The sequence below is a fragment of the Apostichopus japonicus genome, chromosome 5 (genome assembly GCF_037975245.1).
Source record: "Apostichopus japonicus isolate 1M-3 chromosome 5, ASM3797524v1, whole genome shotgun sequence".
Lineage (NCBI taxonomy): Eukaryota > Metazoa > Echinodermata > Holothuroidea > Aspidochirotida > Stichopodidae > Apostichopus > Apostichopus japonicus.
Window position 1 is genome coordinate 1,198,211 of NC_092565.1, and position 10,000 is coordinate 1,208,210.

At 56.0% G+C, this 10,000-nt stretch overlaps 3 non-coding genes across 3 annotated transcripts in view; all 3 read right to left on the reverse strand.

The window, feature by feature from the left end:
- Nucleotides 1-973, reverse strand: part of LOC139968420 (large subunit ribosomal RNA) — a 4,028-nt gene extending 3,055 nt beyond the window's left edge. The window contains exon 1 of the ribosomal RNA XR_011793418.1: nt 1-973. This exon is cut by the window's left edge and continues 3,055 nt beyond it. This is a non-coding gene — a ribosomal RNA (large subunit ribosomal RNA).
- Nucleotides 974-1,407: 434 nt separating this feature from the next.
- On the reverse strand, nt 1,408-1,567 carry LOC139968239 (5.8S ribosomal RNA). The gene has a single exon (XR_011793276.1). It is a non-coding gene; the product is annotated as a 5.8S ribosomal RNA (ribosomal RNA).
- Nucleotides 1,568-2,172: 605 nt separating this feature from the next.
- LOC139968301 (small subunit ribosomal RNA) lies at nt 2,173-4,050 on the reverse strand. Its single transcript, XR_011793308.1, has one exon. It is a non-coding gene; the product is annotated as a small subunit ribosomal RNA (ribosomal RNA).
- Nucleotides 4,051-10,000: the final 5,950 nt, after the last annotated feature.

Consider the following 10,000-nt stretch of genomic DNA (forward strand, 5'->3'; position numbering starts at 1 on the left):
TCACTTTCGTTATGCCAGGATAGGTTTCGGTAGACCCCCTCGACTTGCAAGCCTGCTTAGACTCCTTGGTCCGTGTTTCAAGACGGGTCGAATGAGGAGGCCTCGCTCACGCCCGACAGACCCTCCGCTTCGGCCGAAGCCGCGGCGAGACCGGACCCTCCGGATCCCGCCGGCCACGCGACAGCAAGCTGTGCACGCGACCGACGGAGACGCCGGTGGCCCGGACCCCGCTGCCTGAACCCCCGGGGGGGCAGGCCGTCACGCAGAGTCCTCGACAGAGAGCGCAGTGAGCAACCGTGACGGGCGGCGTAAGACGGCGAGGGCCGAAGCCCCCGCACGCCGCAGCCTCGCCCGCCCCTCTGCTCCGCTCTTCGGTCGGTCGCCGGGAAGGGCGCCGAACGGTAGAAGTGCGACGCGGACCGGACGGCGAAGCGCCGCGGGTCGGTCCCGAGGGATCCGAACCCGCACACGCTGCCGCGCCGACCGCGCCTGAATCAACCGGACGCCCCATGTAGCATGCGGCACTCATCCGTTTACTTCTTGGCAGTTTCACGCAATGTTGAACCCTCTCTTCAAAGTTCTTTTCAACGTTCCCTCACGGTACTTGTTGACTATCGGTCTCGTGCATAGTATTGAGCCTTGGATGGAGTTCACCACCCCTCTTTGGGCTGCATTCTAAAACAACCCGACTCTTGGAAAGCTTTCCCTCCGGCCTTCGAGTCCGCCCTACGGGCCTTACACCCGCTGCGGGTAAGCTGCAGCCCCGATCACAGTGGACTGCGGCCGGACTCTGTCGACCGGAGTTCAGTTTCCTTACGCCACAGGTCCCTCGCACCGCAAACGGGCGCGGGGATTCGGCGATGGGCTCTTCCTGCTTCGCTCGCCGCTACTGAAGGAATCCTTGTTAGTTTCTTTTCTCTCCGCTTAGTGATATGCTTAAATCCAGCGGGTAATCTCATCCGATCTGAGGTCTGGAATCGTGAAAGACACGTGGAACGTGATCGGAGTCATAGCGGCGACCCGGGGTCTCTCCTTCCCCGGCGCTCCCCGAAGAATCGGGTCGCCGGCGGGAAAGGGTGGCCTACCATGCGCCTGCGAGAACGCAGACGGGAGGACGAGAGACCCCGCGATTGGGTCGACCGGCTCTGCCCGGCAGAGGCTCCTCGACCGTTCCGGGGGGTCGGACGCTGGACCGCACCACGGGCGCATACGTCTACACCCCGATGGCACGTCGCACGACCGACGAACCCCCGGTTACCGATCGAGCCTGCTCGCCGAGTTTCACCGGCGCCGACATCACAGAACTCCATCTGACACTGACCCGACGCAGCCGGCCGTCGAAGGGACGGCTGCGGCCGGGCGCTCCTCCGGCGCGCGAACACGCCGACTCTGTGAGTGATTGTCTTCAGACGCTCAGACGGACGTGGCTCGAGGAGCAGAGCATCCCCGAGCCGCCATTTGCGTTCGAATAAGTCGATGATCAGTGAGTTCTGCAATTCACATGAATTCTCGCATCTAACTGCGTTCTTCATCGACGCACGAGCCGAGTGATCCACCACCAAGAATTGTCATTTGCCACTGGAAGACTCCCGCGTTCGCAAACTCTCCTCAGAGCCGAGGGAAGAAGTGGAACGGAAGGAGAAAGGACACGGGGACTCTGTGCCTTCTTTGCTTGTGACTGGAAAGAAATATCCTCCGTCGAGCCGAGGGGGCAAGCGGGCTCCCTCCTTCCCCCCACCGCCGCGAGGGCGGGTCGCGCGAGTCAGACTCGCCGACTGGGGGGAAATCGGGCGACACCGGTGCCCCTTCTCTGCCCTGCGGAGAATGCCTCGAGGAGCGCCGCGCCGCGGACGGCGACGGCGTCTCCACCCTTGCGGGACTTCTCCCTCGAAGCTACCGGGAGTGCGAGACTCCGTGAGACAGACGACGAGAGAAGAACCGGGTACTCCCCGGGCTGGTCTGTGTGTGACACGCCCGTCTCCTTTTTGTCGGAGAGAGCGAAGGCGAAGCGCGGGGTCTGACCTCGACCGTGGAACGGGGAAGGAGGCGGTGAAAACCCCGCTCGAGTCCCCCCGGCTTTTCCAATTTGCTCTCTCCGCGTGTCTCTCTGTGACGGCTTTTCCGACATTCCCCCTTTGTTCCCTCTCCGATCACGGAGGGGAAGGGTTCTGTTAATGATCCTTCCGCAGGTTCACCTACGGAAACCTTGTTACGACTTTTACTTCCTCTAAATGATCAAGTTTGACCGTCTTCTCGTCACGCCTCGACAACCGGCCGAAGCCGGGGGTGCCAGACGGTCGATCCGATGGCCTCACTAAGTCATTCGATCGGTAGTAGCGACGGGCGGTGTGTACAAAGGGCAGGGACGTAATCAATGCGAGCTGATGACTCGCGTTTACTTGGAATTCCTCGTTCAAGGGACACAATTACAAGTCCCTGTCCCCAGCACGGAGAAGTCTCAGCGGATTACCCGGACCTTTCGGCCGAGGGCAAATGTACCCGCTGCTTGCGCCAGTGTAGCGCGCGTGCGGCCCCGGACATCTAAGGGCATCACAGACCTGTTATTGCTCCATCTCGTATGGCTGAAAGCCATTTGTCCCTCTAAGAAGTTCGCGGCTCACCACGACGGGTGGCCGGACTATTTAGCAAGCAAGAGTCTCGTTCGTTATCGGAATTAACCAGACAAATCACTCCACCAACTAAGAACGGCCATGCACCACCATCCACAAAATCAAGAAAGAGCTCTCAATCTGTCAATCCTCACTGTGTCCGGGCCGGGTAGGTTTCCCCGTGTTGAGTCAAATTAAGCCGCAGGCTCCACTCCTGGTGGTGCCCTTCCGTCAATTCCTTTAAGTTTCAGCTTTGCAACCATACTTCCCCCGGAACCCAAAGACTTTGGTTTTCCGGAGAGTTGCCCGCCGCGTCATGGGAGGAACGCCGGCGAATTACGAGTCGGTATCGTTTATGGTCGGAACTAGGGCGGTATCTGATCGCCTTCGATCCTCCGACTTTCGTTCTTGATCAATGAAGACATTCTTGGCAAATGCTTTCGCTGTCGGGCGTCTTGCGACGATCCAAGAATTTCACCTCTCACGCCGCAATACGAATGCCCCCGGCAGTCCCTCTTGATCATTACCTCAGGATCTCAAGACCAACGAAATAGAACCGAGGTCCTCTTCCACTATTCCATGCTGAGCTGTTCGGGCACTTTGGCCTGCTTTGAACACTTCAATTTTCTCAAAGTAAACGTTCCAGTCTCGCACGGCACTCAGTTAAGAGCACCGCACGACCAACCGAATCACTGGCCGGGAAAAATCTCCCACGACTCCCGTTTGACGGGGAGAAGGGGAACGGGCAGTGCACGCCTCACGGCGGACCGCCCGCCCCGGCCAGAAATCCGACTACGAGCTTTTTAACTGCAGCAAATTTAATATACGCTGCTGGAGCTGGAATTACCGCGGCTGCTGGCACCAGACTTGCCCTCCAGTAGATCCTCGTTAAAGGATTTAAAGTGTACTCATTCCGATCACAGGGCCTCCGAAGAGGCCTGTATCGTTATTTTTTGTCACTACCTCCCCGTGTCAGGAGTGGGTAATTTGCGTGCCTGCTGCCTTCCTTGGATGTGGTAGCCGTTTCTCAGGCTCCCTCTCCGGAATCGAACCCTGATTCTCCGTTACCCGTCACAACCATGATAAGCGCATAACTTACCATCGAAAGTTGATAGAGCAGACTTTTGAAGGGAGCGTCGCCGGTGCAAGACCGTGCGATCGGCATGATTATCTAGAGTTCACCAGCGGAGACCGGACCCCGAAAGGACCGGGCTGGCCTTGTTCCTAATAAGAGCACGCTTCCCCCGAAGGGTCGGCGCTTTGTTGCATGTATTAGCTCTAGAATTACCACAGTTATCCATGGTATAAGACTTTCTCCAATAAACCATAACTGATCTAATGAGCCATCTGCAGTTTCTCTTGTATGTTCAGGATTGTACTTAGACGTGCATGGCTTAATCTTTGAGACAAGCATATGACTACTGGCAGGATCAACCAGGTAACGGTCGACAGAACCGGGCTGGGCCCGTTCGCCGTCCGGGAGTCGCTCTCGCACTCCCCTCTCTCTCTCTCTGAATTCTCAATTGTCGATGCCGTGCTATTACGGTACAGTGATCGAAGAACCGCCCGAAGGGATTCTCGAGGTGTGTATCTCTACCCGAGTCGACTGGGTCGTCTCGAGAGGAGTCGCAGTGGTCCCGCCTCGGAGACGGGACCGGTTCGAAGCGACGCGGGAGGGCGACGGCTCGTCCACTGGAACAGGGGAGAGCAATCGCACGCCTCGAGCGTGCATTCGTTGCTTGGATGAAAAAGCCCGTACCGAGCGCCGAGTGCAACACATGGTCGCAGCAACGGCAGCATGCCCGAACGGGTCCCGTGGAGAAAGCTCGATATCTGACGACACCGAGGTCCTGCTCTTTCTCCACCGGGGGTTCTGCGGATGAAAAGGCTCAATATCTGAACGTCGATATATACGTGTGCACGGAGGGACACCTCTGCTCACGGGGCGAGTGGGTGAAAACCCCCGCTCTGAGCGCCGAGTTGCAACACATGGTCGCGATGAAACGACGGCTGACCCTACCGAAAGGGCCCGCTGGAGTCCAACCATGACACGTATACACACACGACAGACATTAAAAGCCTTCTCGAGTCTTGGATCGACTCTACTACCCCCCTCATATATAGAATCCGATTCACTCTGCCCGCTCGTTCTGACCATTGGATCACACACTTAAGCCAATACCCGCTACACTTAAGAGATCTCGAAATCTCGAACGAGACCCAGATTCTCTGCGGGTGAGTCGGGCGGCCTGCCGTCGCCGTCGGCTTGCCGTTTGCCTTTCGCCTGGTCGCATGGCACTCGTGCCATCGACCACGCAACGCGAGAGGCCTTCTCCCTTCTCCTTTCTCTCTCATCTCTACTCTCTCTCTTCTCCACCGGGGGTTCTGCGGATGAAAAAGCTCAATATCTGGGATTGTATATATACATATGCACGAAAGAACCTTCTACTCACGGGGCGAGTGGGTGAAAACCCCCGCACCGAGCGCCGAGTTGCAACACATGGTCGCGATGAAACGACGGCTGACCCTACCGAGAAGGCCAGCAAGGGTCTGACGTGCAAAAACATATTTACGCACCACAGGCAAGGAGCCTTTTCGAGTCTCGGGTGGACTCCCGTCCGCGAAAGCTTCATATCTGAACGTCGATATATACGTGTGCACGGAGGGACACCTCTGCTCACGGGGCGAGTGGGTGAAAACCCCCGCTCTGAGCGCCGAGTTGCAACACATGGTCGCGATGAAACGACGGCTGACCCTACCGAAAGGGCCCGCTGGAGTCCAACCATGACACGCATACACACACGACAGACATTAAAAGCCTTCTCGAGTCTTGGATCGACTCTACTACCCCCCTCATATATAGAATCCGATTCACTCTGCCCGCTCGTTCTGACCATTGGATCACACACTTAAGCCAATACCCGCTACACTAAAGAGATCTCAAAATCTCGGACGAGAGCCACACCTTGCGGATGCATCGGGCGGCCTGCCGTCGAGGTCGGCCGTCGCCCCGTCTCACAGACTCGTGCAACACGACGAGTCCCAGCCTACGCCTGTGTGCATCACCGTCGGCCTAAATCTCGGCCCTCGCCCGGTCGCATGACACTCGTGCCATCGACCGCACCATCGACCTTCTCACCCGGGAGCAACCCGTGTTTTCAGAGGAGTGCCGGGGTTGCTCCCGTGCCGGGTATGTCTTGTCCGGCGGCGCCCCGTCTCACAGACTCGTGCAACGACAACGGGTCCCATGCCTACGCATGTGTGCATCACCGTCGGCTAATTACTCGGCCCTCGCCCGGTCGCATGACACTCGTGCCGTCGATCACACCATCGACCTTCTCACATGGGAGCGACCCGTATTTTCAGAGGAGTGTCGGGGTTGCTCCCGTGCCGGATATATCTTGACGAAATCAAGGAGATATATGAGGAAACTTCTACAATTTGAAGATCGACCGGCGAGACAAGACACTCCCCTTAATATATAATCCGATTCACTCTGCCCACTCATTCTGACCATTGGGTCACACACTTAAGCCAATACCCGTTACACTAAAGTTGACCATGTTTTTTTTTTTTGATATTATTATTTTTTTTTTTTTTTGTCAACGTCCTCTGTAACGAAGTCAAAACTCTATGCATGTGTTCGCGTGTCGTTCTGCCGTCTCCGCCGGGCACATCCCAGCCAGCGCCCGATACATTTAAGTTGACAACGGTCACAACTCTATGCATGTGCTCGTGGGTCGTTCTGCCGTCAACGTCGGGAACACACAGGCCAGTACCCGCTACATTAAAATTGACAATGGTCACAACTCTATGCATGTGCTCGTGGGTCGTTCTACCGTCAACGTCGGGCGCACACAGGCCAGTACCCGATACATGCAAGTTGACAACGGTCACAAACTCTATGCATGTGTTCGCGTGTCGTTCTGCCGTCTCCGCCGGGCACATCCCAGCCAGCGCCCGATACATTCAAGTTGACGACGGTCACAACTCTATGCATGTGTTCGCGTGTCGTTCTGCCGTCTCCGCCGGGCACATCCCAGCCAGCGCCCGATACATTAAAGTTGACAACGGTCACAACTCTATGCATGTGCTCGTGGGTCGTTCTACCGTCAACGTCGGGCGCACACAGGCCAGTACCCGATACATGCAAGTTGACAATGGTCACAAACTCTATGCATGTGTTCGCGTGTCGTTCTGCCGTCTCCGCCGGGCACATCCCAGCCAGCGCCCGATACATTCAAGTTGACAACGGTCACAACTCTATGCATGTGTTCGCGTGTCGTTCTGCCGTCTCCGCCGGGCACATCCCAGCCAGCGCCCGATACATTCAAGTTGACAACGGTCACAACTCTATGCATGTGTTCGCGGGTCGTTCTGCCGTCAACGTCGGGCGCACACAGGCCAGTACCCGATACATGCAAGTTGACAGTGGTCACAAACTCTATGCATGTGTTCGCGTGTCGTTCTGCCGTCTCCGCCGGGCACATCCCAGCCAGCGCCCGATACATTCAAGTTGACAACGGTCACAAACTCTATGCATGTGTTCGCGTGTCGTTCTGCCGTCTCCGCCGGGCACATCCCAGCCAGCGCCCGATACATTCAAGTTGACAACGGTCACAACTCTATGCATGTGTTCGCGTGTCGTTCTGCCGTCTCCGCCGGGCACATCCCAGCCAGCGCCCGATACATTCAAGTTGACAATGGTCACAACTCTATGCATGTGTTCGCGGGTCGTTCTACCGTCACCGTCGGGCACACTTGAGCCAGTACCCGCTTGACTTTTTTTTTTTTTTTTTTATGTCAACGTCTTCTTCAAGGAAGTCCAAAGTCTATGCATGTGTTCGTGGGTCGTTCTGCCGTCTCCGTCGGGCACACACAGGCCAGCGCTCGATACATTCAAGTTGACAATGGTCACAACTCTATGCATGTGTTCGCGTGTCGTTCTGCCGTCTCCGCCGCGCACATCCTAGCCAGCGCCCGATACATTCAAGTCGACAGTGGTCAAAACTCTATGCATGTGTTCGCGTGTCGTTCTGCCGTCTCCGCCGCGCACATCCTAGCCAGCGCCCGATACATTCAAGTTGACGATGGTCACAACACTATGCATGTGTTCGCGTGTCGTTCTGCCGTCTCCGCCGGGCGCATCCCAGCCAGCGCCCGATACATTCAAGTTGACAACGGTCACAACTCTATGCATGTGCTCGTGGGTCGTTCTACCGTCAACGTCGGGCGCACACAGGCCAGTGCCCGATTCATGCAAGTTGACAACGGTCACAAACTCTATGCATGTGTTCGCGTGTCGTTCTGCCGTCTCCGCCGGGCACATCCCAGCCAGCGCCCGATACATTCAAGTTGACAACGGTCACAAACTCTATGCATGTGTTCGCGTGTCGTTCTGCCGTCTCCGCCGGGCACATCCCAGCCAGCGCCCGATACATTCAAGTTGACAATGGTCACAACTCTATGCATGTGTTCGCGGGTCGTTCTACCGTCACCGTCGGGCACACTTGAGCCAGTACCCGCTTGACTTTTTTTTTTTTTTTTTTATGTCAACGTCTTCTTCAAGGAAGTCCAAATTCTATGCATGTGTTCGTGGGTCGTTCTGCCGTCTCCGTCGGGCACACACAGGCCAGCGCCCGATACATTCAAGTTGACAACGGTCACAAACTCTATGCATGTGTTCGCGTGTCGTTCTGCCGTCTCCGCCGCGCACATCCTAGCCAGCGCCCGATACATTCAAGTCGACAGTGGTCACAACTCTATGCATGTGTTCGCGTGTCGTTCTGCCGTCTCCGCCGGGCGCATCCCAGCCAGCGCCCGATACATGAAAGTTGACAACGGTCACAACTCTATGCATGTGCTCGTGGGTCGTTCTACCGTCAACGTCGGGCGCACACAGGCCAGTACCCGATTCATGCAAGTTGACAACGGTCACAAACTCTATGCATGTGTTCGCGTGTCGTTCTGCCGTCTCCGCCGGGCACATCCCAGCCAGCGCCCGATACATTCAAGTTGACAATGGTCACAACTCTATGCATGTGTTCGCGGGTCGTTCTACCGTCACCGTCGGGCACACTTGAGCCAGTACCCGCTTGACTTTTTTTTATTTTTTTTTTATGTCAACGTCTTCTTCAAGGAAGTCCAAATTCTATGCATGTGTTCGTGGGTCGTTCTGCCGTCTCCGTCGGGCACACACAGGCCAGCGCCCGATACATTCAAGTTGACAATGGTCACAAACTCTATGCATGTGTTCGCGTGTCGTTCTGCCGTCTCCGCCGCGCACATCCTAGCCAGCGCCCGATACATTCAAGTCGACAGTGGTCAAAACTCTATGCATGTGTTCGCGTGTCGTTCTGCCGTCTCCGCCGCGCACATCCTAGCCAGCGCCCGATACATTCAAGTTGACGATGGTCACAACACTATGCATGTGTTCGCGTGTCGTTCTGCCGTCTCCGCCGGGCGCATCCCAGCCAGCGCCCGATACATTCAAGTTGACAACGGTCACAACTCTATGCATGTGCTCGTGGGTCGTTCTACCGTCAACGTCGGGCGCACACAGGCCAGTACCCGATTCATGCAAGTTGACAACGGTCACAAACTCTATGCATGTGTTCGCGTGTCGTTCTGCCGTCTCCGCCGGGCACATCCCAGCCAGCGCCCGATACATTCAAGTTGACAACGGTCACAAACTCTATGCATGTGTTCGCGTGTCGTTCTGCCGTCTCCGCCGGGCACATCCCAGCCAGCGCCCGATACATTCAAGTTGACAATGGTCACAACCCTATGCATGTGTTCGCGGGTCGTTCTACCGTCACCGTCGGGCACACTTGAGCCAGTACCCGCTTGACTTTTTTTTTTTTTTTTTTATGTCAACGTCTTCTTCAAGGAAGTCCAAATTCTATGCATGTGTTCGTGGGTCGTTCTGCCGTCTCCGTCGGGCACACAATCAAGCCAGCGCCCGATACATTCAAGTTGACAATGGTCACAACCCTATGCATGTGTTCGCGGGTCGTTCTGCCGTCAACGTCGGGCACACACAGGCCAGTACCCGATACACGCAAGTTGACAATGGTCACAAACTCTATGCATGTGTTCGCGTGTCGTTCCTACCGTCTCCTTCGTGCACACTCAAGCCAGTACCCGATACATTCAAATTGATAATGGTCACAACTCTATGCATGTGTTCGTGTGTCGTTCTACCGTCGGGCAAACCTATGCCAATACCCGCTTGATTTTTTTTGTATTTATTTATTTTTTTTTTTTGTCAAGTCTTCTTTAACGACGTCACAACTCTATGCATGTGTCCGTGTGTCGTTCTGCCGTCTCCGTCGGGCACACACAGGCCGCTAGTACCCGATACATGCAAGTTGACAATCTTCACAAACTCT